This window comes from Arvicanthis niloticus, chromosome 18, assembly GCF_011762505.2.
Source record: "Arvicanthis niloticus isolate mArvNil1 chromosome 18, mArvNil1.pat.X, whole genome shotgun sequence".
Taxonomy (NCBI): Eukaryota; Metazoa; Chordata; class Mammalia; order Rodentia; family Muridae; genus Arvicanthis; species Arvicanthis niloticus.
In genome coordinates this window covers 4,642,998-4,661,987 of record NC_047675.1, presented here as the reverse complement: position 1 = coordinate 4,661,987, position 18,990 = coordinate 4,642,998, and positions in this window count along the sequence as shown.

The window sequence follows — 18,990 nt, the reverse complement described above, 5'->3', positions numbered from 1 at the left end:
AGAAACTAGAAGCCAAATGCAACCCAGTTCTCATGAAGTGTGAGTCTGGTTCTTGGCAAAGCTGGAGATGATTTTCTCTGGTATTTCCAGCCTCCCCCCCCCCCCCACCCCCCCACCCCCCAACCCCCGTTGGTTTTTTTTCTTTCTTTGTTTTTTTTTTTTCCTAAGCCGTTGCCCCAGGAACACCTGCTCTAAAGAAACTGTGTGATATTGGCCATTTGCATCTTATGAATAGTTAAGCACCATCCCAGACCAACAATCCAAGAAATTATAATGCTAATATAAAAATCAAAGAAACAGCTTATTTTGGGATTGGCTTTGAGTACTCCACAATGCACAAGAGTCTAGAAACTTCTTAGATCGTGAGACTGATGATGAACTGTAGGGCTGTGAAAGGGGTCTTGGTTTTGGTCTAAGCGCTGGCTGGAACACGTGTCCATTGTCTGTAAGGGACCGGCATCTGTTCCACCTTGCTCCCAGAATCCAGGCTCCTAACACATGGCGTGTAACTCCATTGACCTTCATTGTTCAGTCACATTCAGGGCAATGCAGCCTCACCCAAAGAGCACAGGTAGAGGGCATGATTACAGGCTTCAGTCCCTAGAGAGATTTACATACTAATGAGATGCCTGAAGGCCAGAAGGCGGAGCCAATTAAACATTCTTCCCCATCCCCTCCCCCCTCTCTCCCTCCCTATTTAACCTAGGTCTGCCCTGAGTTTCACAAGGGGTGCACATCCAGATTCAACCATCATCTGTCATGCTTTGGAAACCCAAGGACTTTCTCATGTTATGGGGCTGTACCTTGAGGAACTGTGGAGAAGGCCTTTAATGAGCCACTGTAGCCCCAGCCACCATGCCTAACTTCCCGCCTGGAGGAACTTTCAGCTTTCCCAGCCACTACCCACAATGAACTATACTTGAAAAATCTGAAGACTGCTTGAACTCAATTTCTTCAATTATGGGCAAGATTATAGATCATAATTCCAGCAAGGTTTGAGAGGATATTTATTTGTAATACGCTCTAGGCCAAAAGTTACAAATGTTTAGAGTAGTAACAAATTAAAACTTAAAAACCTCTGCTAATCTTTCATGAAATTTACAAAACCCTGACTACATGTGTTGGGGTGTGTTTGTGTGTGTGTGTCTAAGTTGTCTAATTTTTTCCCTTTTTTGTTTTTTTTTAATTGGAAATTTTATTTATTTACATTTCAGATACCTTCCTCTTTTCCCACTTCCTCTTCCTAGAAACCCCCATCCCATACCCCTCCTCCTTTTTGCTTTTATATCATTTTAATTACATGCAAGTATTAAGGTCAGTTCTAGGATGAGGAACTAGCAATACAATAGATGCAAATAGTCAAGAAACAAGCACAACAATAAACACAAATAGTCAAAGAAAAAGCAAGGCAATAAACAAAATTCTGTGAACATTCCCATGATCACTGTTTCTAGGGGCATATCAGAATGACAAAAATATCTGAGCCAACTTCCCTGTCCTAGCCCAAAGTCATTTTCATGTCTGAAGCCTACATCCTTGTTCTAGCTTAATATTTAGATTCCTGACTGAAATTACTTCTTTGTTCTAGCTTAATATTTAGATTCCTGCCTGAAATTACTTCTTTGTTGTAGCCTAATGTCAGATTCCTGCCTGAAGCCCACTTCCTTGTCCTTGGCCAGTGTCATATTCCTGCCAAGCAGCCAATTTCCTTGTCCTTGGCCCATGTCAGATCTTCCCAAGCAGCCCCCCAAAGCTCTCTGCGTCTCTCCCCCCCCACCCCTTTTTTTTATTTCATAAATGAGACTGAGCCTGTCTTAGGTCATTCTGACAGAAATACTTCCTTACCTGTCATGGAATATGCATTATGAAAAGCAATGCACTTCTGTCTTAGTTTGGTAAGGCTCTGTGCAGAATATTACCCATCCTTGGCTTGCCAGCCTGTTAATTTAATAACTCTGTCTGGGGGTCCATTTTCAGGTTCAAGCCATGTACTTTGGATGCCAACATGTTGATGTTGTTAAAGACAAGCTTTAACAGGATGGGCAGAAATAAAAGTATTCTCAGGACAAAAAAGGTTAGCATGATCAAGCTATATATGCCATTCTTGAAGCTTGACCAAAATAGAAACACTGAACTCAAGCCATGGGTAATTTTATCAGCACTATTTGCAGCATCAGTGCTCAGCAGAGCAGCATTCTTTAAATTCATAATCTCACTATACAAAGTTAAAATATCCAGAGAAATGTTAGAATTATGCCAAATACACTGCAAGTATCTTTAAACTCTTTCCTAATTATAATGACTACCACTGTAAATTTTAGAACTAACACAAATCCAATGGTATTTGGCATGACACTGGAGATGATTCCTTACTCTTAAACTCTGAAGCTTCTTCCAATAATTTGAATAGGATAAAGAACATCAATCCATTGTTCCAAATGCCTATCTAAATCCTCTTGTATATTTAACACATTAGTAACATTTTTTGATAAATGACTAACAAAAGTAGCTGTCTTAACTTCTTGTGTCAAAGCAATTGTAGAAGCAGTGGTGCTAGCATTTAGTGTAATTAAAGCTGTTATACTTGCAATAATCAAGTCCACTGCCCTCTTGCTTCTGCTTAAAGCCTGACTCACTTCTTCCAGTACTTCCAATCTTTCTTCAGACTAAGGTTCTGTGATACTCAGGGCAATAAAACAAAAGCTGGTTGATATACCTTCATAACTGACATGCCGGATTTCAACACACTAACACAATTAGAAAGTGTACAATTAATGCAACTTACATTAAATATTGTAGAAGAGACAAAAGTAATTTTAACTTGACAATTAAAAGAGCCTTGACACATGTACTAACACTTGTTTGAAATCCAGATCCTACCCCAAGTTTATCTCTTGCTAACATAACATCATAGAGAACTGCAGCTAACTTCCAAATATGTTTCTGAAAATGTCCAAAACCAGACTTCCAAATGAAGACTGTTATTTCCAATATTGGATTGATTTCTAGACCAGTAAATGATTGAGTCTGAATAACTGGTCACATTTAAGAAAAATACAAGAGTCATTATAAATTGTCTTTTTGATTCTCTCTTCCACAAGGTCTAGTAACTTGAGGCAAGGCAGCTTGTCCCATCAGGGGTATAGGTAAGCAAAGGTGGGTTGGAAACATATGTTCAATACAGCTTCCCAGTCACCATTTTCAGGGAACTCAGCAAGCTCATAGGTCAGCATCATTCTTTGGGCATCAGCATGTCTCACCCATTGCTCTGGCAGCCACCATACTCCTTCAGCATCCTATAATCCTGGGTGTGTCAGAGCTCCTTGGGAATCCAGCCTCCTCTGTGTTTTGGGGGATTGGGTGAGATTTGCCTAATTTATATGCAGAGACAGAAGTATATATAAAATGAAGGAGACCATAACAATTGTCACCGAGTGATAATACCTTCACCAAACAACATCACAAAGATCATGACATTATAGCCCCTTTGAGGTTAAAAACTGTAGATCTTAACTAACATACAATATGACTAAGGATGTAAAGGAAAAGAAAATAAAAATATCATTCCTAAATTGTCAATTTCAAGTCAGAATCATGTGAGAAGAGCCATATGAAATCCCTTGTGTAACAGCAGGGAGTCTAAGTGAATGGCTGGACATTTAGGAACTGGTAAGAATGAACCCTGTTCACAAACTAGGAAAATCTTTGAAAAAATAATAAAGCAAATCTCTGAATGCTCTTATTTTTCTAGATCAGGATTGTGATCCAGGTCTATTAAAGGAAGTGGGCAGGGGTCCCATTGTAAAAACAATTGCAGGTTTTCAAGTCACATGGGCTGTAGAGTGTTGGCTTCTGGGACAGTATGTTCTACCTGCTGTGTGCTATGTGTTAGGTTTATTATAGACTGTGAAGCACTCACAGGGCTAGTTGACAGTTACTAAATCTGCTTAGGTCCTCTATAGCTCACCATAGTGCTGTTCCTGGAACGATCTGATTCTTTCACTGTGAGTGTATGCTGGGACTACAGAGCTTCTTTTTTATCATAACAGCGGGGCCCTTCAGCACTGTTCTTTTCACTAGGGCTGGGCCTTATCACCAAGATGATATGTGTATCACAGTATTGTAACTGTAGTGTTTCATTATTACTTAATATTTATAAATTAGACACTGTCAATTTGTGCCCACTGCCAGCTTCCTTAAGCTCATTCATCTTAACAGTCTGAACCCAGATGACTTATTGATGCTTTATGAGACAAAGGAAAAGAAGAGCAGACTTCAATGAGCACCTCAGAAAGATGTTGTTAGTAGGCTACTAATTAGTCTGCTTTTTTTCTTCATCAAGTTTTCTGTCAATTTTGATGTAACACATATTCTTTTTTGACTTCTCTGAAGAATATAACTACCAAATTTCACTTCGTGGTACTCATGGAAAGAAACTATATATCACTTTCCAGCAGTTAACTGTGACATCTTCATTGCAAACTTACTATATAGTGTAATCTCCGAGCGTTCAGGAGCATCAGTCTAAGATCTGGCTTCGAGAGGTATGTTGACAGATATGTGAAGTTCTGTGGTAAATCTAATGCGATCTTATGATAACTTTGGTGATGTTTTATTAAATCTCCTTGAAGCATACTTAAGCCTCATCATCCTCTTTTAATTGAGGGGAGGAAAAGTTGAACTATAATGCCAACAGCTGCAACCACGTCCTAAAAATATTAAGACAGTTAGCAAAACCCAAAGAGATACAAATTACTACTGTTTAAATTGTAAATTTGTACACACACACACACACACACACACACACACACACACACACACACACCTATAGCACATAAGACTAGAGCAATAGATAAGCAAATTTACTCCCACCGTGTCATCAAGTAGAAATGGCCCCCTTCTGGTTTCCCTAACACAGATTAGATGGAGAACCAACCTATCCAGTGGAGTCTCATCCTTGACTAGTTCACATCTCCAAGCTACCATCTCTTTTGACCTCAGAAGTCTAGCCTTGTCTGTACTGTAGGTAACTCCTTGATTTTCTTCTTGTTTGAAGTCAAAAGGTTGTAAAACCTGATACACAAAAACGGCTGGATTATCAGTAATGGCCAACCATTAAGTGTAACTGCTAGGCAGGAGGTAAGCTCTGGAAAGTAACCCTCTCTCTTGCCCTTCCAGTTTTCACACCCACCTGTCTGCAAAGCCCTAGAGATGCTGAAGTCATTCACAGCTTGGTCACTGCTTATATCAGCCCCACCTTGTCTTCAGGACCTCATCTACCTCCCAGACCTGAGGACAGCCATTACTGCTTGATTTTATCTTCCTGCCCCATACCTGCAATCTGGCACTCACTGAATGCACCATATTAGCTCCACACTTTAGTTACTTATCTAACTTCATTGTGCTGCTTCAACTTCAGGAAATCCCAGGAACATTGGAGCTGCCATCTTCATATCCAGATGATTAACCATCTGGTTAATATTAACCCAATTCCATCATGCGCGCTTGCAAAGTTAGGGGAGGATGTGCTTACATCAGGGTGGTTCCCTGTCTTGAATGAGATTCAAATGCTGATTTCTGATGTTGAATTTATTTTTATATACCTCTCTGTGTTTATATGTCTTCTTTAAAGAAATGTCTGCTTAAATCTAGTGACCCCTGCCCTTTTTTATCCACAGTTTTTTCTGCTGAGGTTTGGAGCTCTTCATACCCCATATATGAGCCCCTCCTGTGAGGTATGATTTGCATAATTGAATTCCCTGTTTGTCTCTTCACTCAGTGATTGTTTCAGTTGCTGAAACATTATAGTGTGAGGTAACAATTACTTGTGCTTCACAGAAATGTGCACGTACATGGGACACACACACACACACACACACACACACATCTTTGCCCTCTATGCATGTCTTAGTGAATTTTTTCTACATGTTATTCAGGCAGTTCCTTGGTTTTAGAACTTACATTTAAGTCTTTAATTAATATTGAGTTTATTTTATTGATTTAAATGACACAAGGTGGATTTCTATTTTCACTTTTCTAAATGTAGATATCCAGTTTTCCTATCAGTAGTCATTGCAAAAGCCTCTCTTGTTCCAGTACATGTTCTTAATGCCATTCTGAAGATCAGGTGACTGTAGACAGATGGACTTACTTTTTGGTTCTCTGTTCATTTACTTCAGCCTCTGGGTCTATTTTTATGTTTATGCCATGCTGTTTTCATGACTACAACTTTGTAGTATATTTAGAAGTCAGATAGTATAATTCTTGGTTTGTTCTGTCTATTCAAATAGTGTTAGTTATCTGACTTTAATTTATGTTTACACATAAATTTAATTTTTAAAAATTCTTTGAAGAATTTCAATAATATTTGACAAGCACATTAAATCTTTTGGGTTTTTTTTTTTTTTTTTTTTTTTTTTTTTACTAGTGGAGATATTTTAACAGTTCAGTTCTTCTGATTTTCATGAATATTGAACATCTTTCAATTTATGGTGTCTAATTCTTTCATGAATGTTTTGTGATTTCCCTACAGACACATCTCATATCTTTGCTTACTTTGGTCCTCTGATTTTTTATAAGTAGGATTGTTCTCTTGTTTCCTATTTTAATTCCTTAATGGCCCATAACAATGATGAGGACTTTTGTGTGTTGATTTTACTTCCTACAATTTGATTGAATTCACATATAGGAACTTTTGGTAGAATATTATTTTGAGAAACTCCCTTCCTTCCTTCCTTCCTTCCTTCCTTCCTTCCTTCCTTCCTTCCTTCCTTTCTTCATTCCTTCCTGCCTTCCCTTATTAAATATTTGAATGTTAGGCTCTGTGCTCAGAAAATGCATGCCTCATAGCATCTACATTTCTCTCTCTCATGGATTAACTGGGTCTTTTATGCTACTAACATATTGTGCCAAGTTGGTCTTCTGTTGGTGAAACAAATAAAATGATCCCTATTTGTTGATATTGTTAAAAATTAAAATTTTAATTAAGATAAATATAGATTCACATCTACTTATAAGAAAGAAACTGGAGATATCTCTTTGTGTCCCTTGCCTAGTTCCTTCAATAATAAACTTTGTAAAATGAGGGCATAATACCACAATCAAACTATTGACACCAATACAATCTAACATTCTTATTCAGATTTCCTCAGTTTTACATGTCTCTGTGTATAGCATTTTCTATGCATTTCACCAATTATATTGGCTTTTATATCCACCTGCATCACCAGGATATTGACCTGTTAACCTAACAAGATCCCTGTTATAATTATACCCAAGTACCTTCTTTCATCTTATGACCTACCCCTATCCTCTATTTATAAATTTTGTTCTTTCGAATGTTTCAAAAACAAAATACCATACCTTTTGAGGGCCTACCTGCTCCTTTTATTGCTGTCTATTCAGATTCATCTAAGTTGTTATGTGTCAAGAATTCTTGTTTAACCATTCATTTAACCATTCACTTGTTAAGGGACAATCTGGGATTATTGTCTATTAAGCTATTAAAATGAAGTTTCTGTAAACTGTTTTCTGGGGATCTATGTTTATCTTCTTGGGAGTAAAAGTCTAGTATATGATTCAGCAGGTAAGATGCAGTTCTGCTCTTCCAGAGGACCTTAGCTGAGTTCATTACCTAGCACCTATGTCAGGTAGCTCTCAAGCATCTGTAACTCAAGGTCAGCCTCTGCATTCACACATGGCATACATTCACACACACGTACATGCACACACACATGCACAGGCACATGCACTCGAACCTAAGTAAAGCTTTGAAAAAAAAAAAAACAAATGATTCGTTTTAACATCAATGAGTCTTTATTTTTCATGGGCAATGCCAAGTTGCTTTGTATAGAGTGATGCTGGTGTACACTAGCAACAGCATGAAAAGGATCTACTTCTGATTTCACCATAGGCTTATCTGAATTTGGTTTTGGCTGACTACCTGCTATTTTAGCTAGTAAGATGCAGATACAGTGTTATCTCAGTGCAGTGCTTATCTGGCTTCCCAAGGGAATCATGACTCTGATTGTCTCTTCCTATGCTGATTACTATCTCTACCCTTGACAGTAAAAGTCTGTTTATGGCCTTTACTCATTTTCTGATTGGATTGTTTATAGTCTTACTGTTGAGTTGTGAGGCCTTTTATATATGTTCCAGATGCCAGTTATTTGCCAAGTAAATAATCATCAAACATTTTCTTCTAGTCTTTCTTCCCTTTCTGAGTGTTCTTTTATGAAGAAGAAAATTGAATTTCTAGACACTATTGTAATATTGCAACTAGTGAGGACCAAGAAGAAACATTTATATTGATTGTTTAAAGATGATCATCAATATAATTATTAGATATCTGTTAAATAGGTGCCAAATTATCATTACCTAGCTAATAAATATGTGCAAATATCATGTCTTGATAAAAACTTTAAAAAATTAAGGGATATGTGGTAAGCTTCAAAGATATTTTTATTTTGTTTGTTTGTGCAGTTGTGTGTACAGGTATTTGTATGCACATGTTTGCATAGCATGTGGCTGCCAGAGATCAATGTCAAATGTCTTCCTCAATTTCTTTCCATCTCATTATTATTATTTTGGAGACAATTTATTCCTGAACCTGGAGGTTACAGAATCAGCTAGACTAGGTGGTCAACAAAACACCTATGTGTACTTCTTAATAAAGAATTAGAATACTAAAAGAAAATACTTCTGAAACTCGTGATGGCCAAGAGGTGCTACAAAATTCATTAGAATCATGTAAATATTACTAATTCCAGCAATTTAAAGAAGTATAAAATATAAATTAAATCACTTTCAATATTGAGGTTGAAGAATAAAGCAAATGTATGGTGAGCATAAACATTGTTTTGATCAAATATTTCAACACTTCTGAATAATATCCAGATGACTTGGGTTAATGATGTGCAGGATTGAAAAAAGAAATAAAGTTTTCTTTATCTCTACCATCTATGTCTGTATGTGTATCTAGATCACATCTACCTCCTCATCTGTATCTGGCTGAAGATGTGGCAGTGCCCCCTTCTCTGTCTACTCCTATGTTGATTACTCTCCCATGGGTGTTATTTCAGGCTTCACACATGTACAATTCTGTCCTCTCCAAGCCACCCTCCCAGGACAAGGATCAAACTATTGTTCTTTCCTTACTCAAAAGAACTATAGAATCTGTTTAGGAAAAATCAACTTTAGATAGGTCAACACCTCCAAGATTAAAAAAAAAAAAAATCCAAAAATTGCCTTGACGTGGTGAAAGTGGTTTACGAAATAAATGAATGGGATAATTCTTCTTGTTTGGTCTCAGCTTGGCATCCTGCCAGTATTAACATTGGCAGGTCCACAGGCACTTCTGTGGCAGATTCACTGTATACAGGCACTTCTGTATTGGAGGAGCATTGCATGCCTGAGGTGCTGGTAACCTCAGATCTTCCTTTAGCTTCATACTAAGCAGAAAGAAACCTGCTTATTTATTTATTTTTTTAATGGCACATCTCTATGTAAAACCCTCCCATGATTATTAAATGAAAGTTTCTCCTCTTTAGTAATTGAAAGTGTTTGTTATTAACTACCAGATCAGAACCACTTTCACTCCTAATTTTGTTACTTCGCAAGGAACTTTTGTTTTAAATTTTAGGCTCGAAATTGACCTTTCACATTCGTTTTAGAAGACACCCAAGTTTCCTTTCTGTTTCTTTGATAAAAACACTGACTGAGAACAATTTAAGAGAGGTAAATGATTATTTGTTTTATACTTCCAAGTTACTGTCTCTCACTGAGGGAAGTCGGAGCAGTAATTTCAAAAGGAACTTAGAAGCTGGGACCAAGAGAGAACTCTGCTTGATGACTCATGGGCTTGCTTAGCTGGCTTTCTTTTCTCACTAGGACCACCTGATGATGCTATCCCCAGCGTCCTCTTACAATGTACAAGGAAGACAGCAACTATGATCTGAGTTGAGACTCCCTTAAGTGGCTCCAGGCTAGATCATATCAGTTAAAACCAACCAGGCAGAAGATTTTCTAGAATTTCTGCTTAGGGCACAAAACTTCAGATAAATAGGAAAGGTTTCACTGACAATCTTCAATTCACTTAGCTAATACATACTGTTATTTTTTTTTTAATTTTTAGAAAAATCATGAATTTTAATGATTTCAGAGGTAAAAGGACCAATCATGTTACAAATAATTTAAATAGTGGGGACTGGAACCCACATCTGAAATCCACATTCAAGATCCTTTCCATAATCTGGTTTATGCATTGTGATGAAGTCCTCTTTACCTAATGGTATAAAGTCTTCTGTGTTACAAACTGTCATGTTCATTGTATACTGTGATTTCACAAAGAAGTTGACTCTTTTGAACTTTTATTTTAGTTCCTCCAAATGACAGAGACATTTGTGGGCTGGTTGGGAAGTAGTGGATTCTCTGAATGATTGGTCTCTAGAGAGAGATGTTTTACTGTATTTAAATTTTTTCTTGGATTTCACTTATTTTTATTTTATGTGTATGAATGTTTACCTGCATGTGTACTCAGCACCCACAGAGACCAGACGACTTGGATCCCCTGGGTCTGGATTTACAAATTGTGAGCTCTAGGGATTAAACTCAGGTCTTCTTTAACAGCAGACAATGCTGTTAACATCATATCTCTCCAACCCCTTGAAGACCCCTTTTTACTATTTGCTTTGCACTTGTAAAGTATTTTTATTTGTACAGAGGGAGACTTTGTTTTTGAAACATAAATCAGTTTGTGTGTGTGTGTATGTGTGTGTGAGTGTGTGTGTGTCAGAGAGAGAGAGAGAGAGAGAGAGAGAGAGAGAGAGAGAGAGAGAGAGAGAGAGAGAGAGAGAGAGATTATATATTTAATTTGTAGGACACACACTAATGCCTCCTGGACACTTCCATTAATGGACCATTAGTCTAAGTTGGAAATACCTAATGTATTTGGAAATAATTTTCTGACTAATTTTTCAGTGCTTGTAATGGAAACAAAAAAAGTATAGTTTCTCCAAATGAACATGAAACTAACAAAGATTGTTAGATAATGACAAATGACAGAGGGGCCAAGGGATGTCATCCTCCTCTATCTGATTTTCTATGTGCTGGATATGGTTGATACCCAGGTGAGTGGTAACCAGAGGATAACTGTAAAATATAGAAATCCTTCTGTTCTGTCACTTTGGTTACAAGAATATTTTCCTGTAGAAGAAATTACCTACTTCTTACAGTAGAAAATAAGAACAGACAGTGAAGGATTTCTTTTCCTTTTGAGACAGGGTCTTGCTATGGGGCTCTGGTTGATATCAAATTCATAATCCTCTTGCTTCTATGTCCCAAGAGCTGAGCTTACTGCAATCATAGCCAAAGGACACATTTTTTTTTTTAAATAAAATAAATGCCTGGGAAGAGATTAGTAATTCTAGAAAGTGGGTAAAAGGTAATTATCTAAGAACACAGTATAAGAGGAGATCAGGATATTTTGTAAGCACTGTACATCTTGGTTTTCTTTACACTCTAGAGGATAACACAGCACACCATGTGTCCACATTGATGTGTGCAAAGCAACTCTAATTGGTTAGTTGGCAAGTGTGATCATATTGTTGTTCAAAAGATCTTGTTTAATAATCTTATGCATGGTCTCTCTCTCTCTCTCTCTCTCTCTCTCTCTCTCTCTCTCTCTCTTTCTCTCACCACACACACACACACACACACACACACACACACACACGTGTGTGTGTGTGTGTGTGTGTATAGTACATGCATGAGGTGCACCTGTTTATGTATGTGTGGAATGTCAGGTGTCTTTCTATATTACTTTACCTTATTGCCCTGAGACAGGATCTTTCTCTAAACTGGAAGCTCATTGTTTCAGCTAGGCTGATTGGCCAGTTAGCTTTGAGGATATGCTTGTCTCTGAACTCCACTATTCCAGTTACAGGTTGCTCCAATACTGCAGTTACAAGCATGCATAGAGGTGTCTGATTTTTTTCTTTTTTACATGGGTAATGGGAATATGAACTCTGGTCCTAATGCCCAAAAATCAAACATTCTTATCCCACTGAGCCATCTCTATAGGGACTAGTGTGTTTTTATGTGGTAAAATTCTTGGCTTTTGAGTACAAGTCTACTTTTAGTAGAGGTTAGGAAGTAAAGAAAGTAGAGTTGAGTGTTGATTCAAGGAGGTAACACAGAGCCCATTTAGTGCCCTAACAATGACTAATCATACATAACATGGCAAGAGCTCTGTAAGTGCACAGTCTTTGTTTGATACAGTTAGCACAGTAAGCACCGTGTATTTTATCTAAGAGAGCTGTGATGTCCTACAGTTAAACTATTGATGTGATAAGAATTCATTGTTGTGTGTTTACTTTATAATTTTTGAAGTGCTCAGTGCATTCAATGTCTTGAATATTTAATTTGACTATTGCTCCTTGCTCTGGAAATTAGCATGTTCTTTGACAAATTGTTCAAGTGTGCAGGCATATAAATTAAATAGATTTAGATTCTTGACTCTGTGTGTAGCCTATAAGTTGATGAAGGGGATCTCAATGTCACATACCAAACAGATTATTCAACAGTGCTTGTTTTTTTGGTAGTAAAATCTGGTGAAAATTAAGAAATTATAAGATTAACCTCTTCTTTCTTCAAGGTTTAATTAAAGGCTGTTTGCTGGAAACATTTTAGCCACCATTGAATAGGTGAAAGACATCATAAAGAATACATTTACACATTAATACACAAGGCAAACAACTTTAAATCATATTAAACTTCTAAAACATTCATTAAAATGAATAAAACATATTCACATGATCTTGGATGATGGTGCCAGTTTGTGGATAATAGAATACTACTGCATCAATTATCCACAGCATCTAGATCAATCATTATTTAATTCATAGGGATATGGAAAGATATCTTTATAGATTATCTTTGGTTTATCTAAGAGACAGATGTTATCAGTTGAGTTGAACCAAGTACATCATACATTCATAAAAGACAGATGGATGACACTGCTTTGTAGAAGTTTAGTGCCTGTCTATAAAGGCCAGATGGGTGCCGCTCTGAGGAAGGTTTATAGTAGGTAGCTATGGCTATGCTACAAAGTGTAATGAAATGTTCTCACTTCTCCAAAGACCTTCTCCACTCTTTATCTCCAGTTTTAATTGTCTTCAGAACCTTTCAGGATAGATTTACCATTGGACTTTTAATAACTTTCCCTATCTGACATCTAAGACAATGTTCTTATGGTAATATGTAATGAAGATAAGGTATCCAATAACCACTCAAGCCAAAGAAAATAAAAGCCAGATTATATGGTGACTTCATGATGTCTTTTTTCTCTCTCTTAGAAAGAGTTGTACGTATCCTAGATTTAGCTTAAAATACATCAAATTGAATAAGAATCTTCTTTGATGGAAAGCACCCAAGTCAATTTTTCTTTACCTATGCTAACATAGAAAATTCAAAAACCTTGTGGTAAGCCAAAACAAACCAATGCAGAGTGGAGACTAAATTTATTTTTCATCTCTGTGTGATTTCCTCATAAAACATTTATGTTTGTGACTTGTTTACTTACTAAATTGGCTAGGCTTGGTCTTTTGTATTTTTGGTCTGATGATTAGTCTGTTTGAGGTATAATATTATGATTATTACAAAATTATAGATTCACAATTGACTATTTAAAGTCAAGCACAAGACCACTCAAGCTTTGGTAAGTATTAAAAGACATGATCATCATGTGAAGCAAATTAGAACACCATAAAGTTTAGGTCCTGAGATCCAGACATAGCTTTCTTAGTCTTTCACATCTGCCTTCCTGCCTTAGCAACCCCTTTCCTTTGGAGGACTGATCCACAGCTCCCTCCCCACAAGGAAAACAAAATATGTATTTCCACAAGAGCCTATCTACTGTGTAGAAAGGATAGATTACTAAATATAAGTTCAATTTAGATGCTAAGGCCAGAAGTTTTGAGCATGAAATGTGACTACCCTCATTCTCATTCAAGATTATCCATGGATGAAACTATGGATTTCCAGAAGATAACCTTGTGTCTAACTTTACACACCTTCTCATAATAAAGTGTTTCTGGTTTTGCAGTTACATGGGCATTCCATATAGATGAACAGAGAAAAGTAACATTTTAGCCAATCAGAGGAAAGGCATGATGCTACCTCACCATTGACATCACCTCACCATTGTCTCATTGTTTTCTTTTTCTTTAAATATTTCAACATGGCTTCTCTCTGACTGGAGTCACAGCCAAGCCTCTTGTAAAGGGCCACACTTCAGTTCCTAGCACATATATGGAATGGATTACAACTACCTATGACTCCAGCTGTAGGGGATTACATATTCTTGACCTTTGAGGACACCTGCACTCACATGTACTTATCCAAGTACACACACACAATTAAAAATAAAATAAAAATTTAAAAATATAGTTTCTGTTTACTCAAAGTTCAAAAAGCTCTAAGCTAAAGAACTATCCAAGATCCCATCAAATGTCGTGAGTCTAGAGATCCAGCCTTAAATGAGAGTACTTCTAAATTGTTCAGTGAGAAAGCAATGAACAGTGATGGACAGTAAGATCACACGATTCATTCACCAAGAAAACAAAGAGGTAGTTAACTCTTTTCAAGCACTTGGCTCTTCTAAACTCTTTTCAAGCATTCGGCTCTTTTACCTCTCAAGAAAGCACTCTGTGAAAGCTAAAATGCAGGCTATAAGAGTTACTAGGAATCAAACATAGCTCCCTTACTAACCCATCAAGAAAACAAAGTCATGGCCATAGTTACAATGTATCAATACAAGGATATAATCCTGAAATACTGGGATAGATTAAAAATAACCCATAGCTTGAGCTTTAGAATTACCTTATTGAGAAGACATGGAGAGAGTATCACTGTGTTATATAAATAAAGAGGTGAATGCCAACCTCTCAATTTTTAGTACCTGGTCTCCTCTTAAGGTGTTTCTTGGAAAATAAAACATTGTGGAATATTAGAAATGTATGTGGTCTTGTTAAAGGGGGCATATTCCTCCAAATACAAGAGTCAACATTATAGATGACAATACATATTTAAAGATATCTTGGCAAGTGTTTATAATGTGCAAGAATCTGTAGTTATTATAATCGTCTTGTTTGGGTAAATTTCGTGCCTAATAGTAAGTCTTTAATTATGATGATAAACTTTTCCTGCTTTGTGTAATGCTGATTTTAATGAGGGTACTATTTATCAAGCTTACAATAGATTTAGTATATCTAGAGTTATGAAATATGCAAGGATGTTTTTAAAGAAATACTAAGTGGAAGTATAAAAAATTTTGCATGTTTTGTTTTAGTTTGGACAAGAAAAGTCTGTAATTATATTAAGACTCATTGTTTAGATATCCTGGACAAGAATAACTCTGCTTCAAAACCACCAGAATATTTTGTCTGTAGTAATTTAGAACTCAGGTCCTGAAGTAGACTTCTAAAAGATAATTGTTTAGTTCAAGACATATAAAGGTAATATTGCTACAACAAAAAGAGACTCCTGGCTTTTCTTGCAAGATTTGTAGGTTTTTTTTTATCTTTTTTTTTATTGGATATTTTATTTATTTACAATATGGATGTCATCTCCTTTCCCCATTTTCCCTTCCTAGAACCCATATCCTATACCCCCTCTTCCTTTATGCTTTTATACCATTTTGATTACATGCATGTATTAAGGTCAGTTCTAGGTTGAGAGTCTAGCAACACAATAGATGCAAATAGTCAAAGAACAAACAAGACAATAAACACAAATAGTCAAAGAAAAAGCAAGGCATTAAACCCGAATTATGTGACCTCTCCCATGATCATTGTTTCTAAAGGCTTATCAGGATGACCAAAGTATCTGAGCCTACTTTCCTGTCCTAGCCCAAGGTCATTTTCATATCTGAAGCCTACTTCCTTGTTCTAGCCTAAAATTTAGATTCCTGTCTGAAACTACTTCTTTGTTCTAGCCTAATATTTAGATTCCTGCCTGAGAGTCCTTCTTTGTTGTAGCCTAAGATTTAGATTCCTGACTGAAATTACTTCTTTGTTCTAGTCTAATGTCAGATTCCTGCTTGAAGACTACTTTCTTGTCCTTGTCCAGTGTCATATTCCTGCCAAACAGCCCATTTCCTTATCCTTAGCCCATGTCAGCTTCTTGCCAAGTAGCCCTAAAAGCTCTCTGCCTCTCCGCCCCCCCCCCCCCCCCCACTTTTTTTTATTTCATTAACAAGACTGAGCCTGTCTTAGGTCATTCTGACAAGAATTCCTTCCTTACTGGGTCATGGAATATGCATTATCAAAAGCAATGCACTTCTGTCTTATGTTAGTAAGGCTCTGTGCAGAATCTTACCCATCCTTGGCTTGCCAGCCTGTTAATTTAATAACTCTGTCTGTAGGTCCATTTTCAGATTCAAGCCATGTACTTTGGCTGCCTAAACGTTGATATTGTTAAATATAAGCTTTAACATGATAGACAGGAATAAAAGTATTCCTAGGACAAGAAGGGCTAGCCTGATCAAGCTATATATGCCATTCCTGAGGTTTGACCAAAACGGAAATACTGACCTCAGGCCATGGATAATTTTATCAGCATTATCTGCAGCATCAAAGGTCCACAGAGCAGCATTCTTTAAATTCATAATCTTACTATGCAAAGTTAACATACCCAGAGACATGTTAGGATTATGCCAAATTTTCTACAGGTATCTTTAAACTTTTTTCTAATTATAATGACAATCATTGTGAATTTCAAAAGTAACACTACTCCAATGATATTTGTCATGACACTTGGGATAGCTCCTAACTCTTGAACCCTGAACCTCCTTCAGATAATTTGAATGGGTTATATAGAGCATCAGCAGTTGTTCCAGGTACCTATATAAATCCCTTTGTATACTCAATACATTAGTAATAATTTTTTTTGCTATATGGTTAACAAAAATAGTTGTCTTAACTCCTTGTGTCAATGCTATTGCAGAAGCAGTGGTGCTAGCAATTAATGGAATTAAAGCTGTTATACCAGCAATAATCAAGCCCACTACTCTCTTGCTTCTGCTTAAAGCCTAGCAATTAAAATATTTTTTTTTTTTTTTTTTTTTTTTCAGCGAATCAAGGTTTTATAATACTCAGGACAGTAAGACGTTGATAGACCCCCATAACAGACATGCCAGGTTTCAACACACTAACTGTTAGAAATTATACAGTCAATGCAACTTACAATAAATACTGTAGAAGAGACAAAACCAATTTAGCTTGACAATTAGAAGAGCCTTAAAACATGCACTAACCCTTGTTTGAAATCCAGGTCCTGTCCCAACTTTATCTCTTGCTATTGTAACATCATAGTGAGCTATAGCTAACTTCCAAATATGTCTCTGAAAATGTCCAGATCCAGTCTTCCAAATGTAGACTGTTATTTTCAATATTGAATTGATTTCTAGACCAGTACATGATTGAGTCCTAATAGCTGGTCGTCTTTAAAAAGTATACAAGAGACATTATAATTTCTCTTTTTGATTTTCTATCCCACAAGGTCTAAACACTTGAAGCAAGGCAGCTTGGCCCATCCGGGATATAGGCAAGCAAAGGTGGGTCAGAAACATATGTCCAATACAGCTCCCCAGTCACCCTTGTCAGGGCACTCAGTAAGCTCACAGGTCAGCATCATTCTTTGTCTCAGCAACAGTATGTCTCACCAATCTTTTTAAAGTTCCATGGGCCTCCTCCACAGTACCTTGTCCTTGAGGATTATACAAAATCCCCATAATAAATTGTTGACGAAAAGTCTCTACCACTCGACTACAGTTGCCAGACCCATTATCTGTTTTTTTTATTGGATATTTTATTTATTTACCTTTCAATGTCATCCCTACTCCCATTTCTTCCAAAACCCCTTATCCTATCCCCCCTTCTCCTACTTCTATGAGGGTGTACTCCCGCCATCCATCCATTCCTGCCTCCCTGCTCTCGAATTCCCCAACACTAGGGAATCCAAACTTTCAGGGATCAAGGCCCTCCTCTTCCACTGATGCCTGATAGGGCCATCCTCAACTACCTATATAGTTGGAGCCATGAGTCCCTCCCTTTGTTTTCTCAGGCTGGAGGTTTAGACCCTGGGAGCTCTGGTTCAGTATTTTGATACTCCTTCTAAGAAGGGCCAAAGCTGGATACTGTCTCTCTGGTCTCTGATTAGTATGGCTAAAGGTTTATCTATCTTGTTGATTTTCTCAAAGAACCAGCTCCTGGTTTTATTGATTCTTTGTTTAGTTCTTTTTGTTTCTACGCGGTTGATTTCAGCCCTGTGTTTGATTATTCTCTGCAGTCTACTCCTCTTGGGTGTGTTTGCTTCTTTTTATTCTAGAGCTTTCAGATGTGTTGTCAAGCTGCTTAGTGTATGCTCTCTCCAGTTTCTTTTTGTAGGCACTTAGAGCTATGAGTTTTCCTCTTAGCACTGCTTTTATTGTGTCCCATAAGTTTTGATATGATGTGTCTTCATTTTCATTAAATTCTAAAAAGTTTTTATTTTCTTTCTTTATTTTGTCCCTGACCAAGTTATCATTGAGTAGAGCATTGTTCAGTTTCCACATGTATGTGGGCTTTCCATTGTTTTTGTCATTATTGAAGAACAGTCTTAGTCTATGGTGATCTGATAGGATACATTAGATTACTTTAATTTTCTTGTATCTGTTGAGGCCTTTTTTTGTGACCACTTTTATGGTCTATTTTGGAGAAGATACCATGAGGTGCTGAGGAAAAGATATATATATATATATATATATATATATATATATATATATATATATACACATATATGGATGAAATGTTCTATAGATATAGTTCATAACTTTTGTTAGTTTCACTGTATCGCTCTTTAGTTTCTCTTTCCATGATCTGTCTATTGCTGAGAGTGGGGTGTTGAAGTCCCCCACTATTATTGTGTGAGGTGCAATGTGTGCTTTGAGCTTTA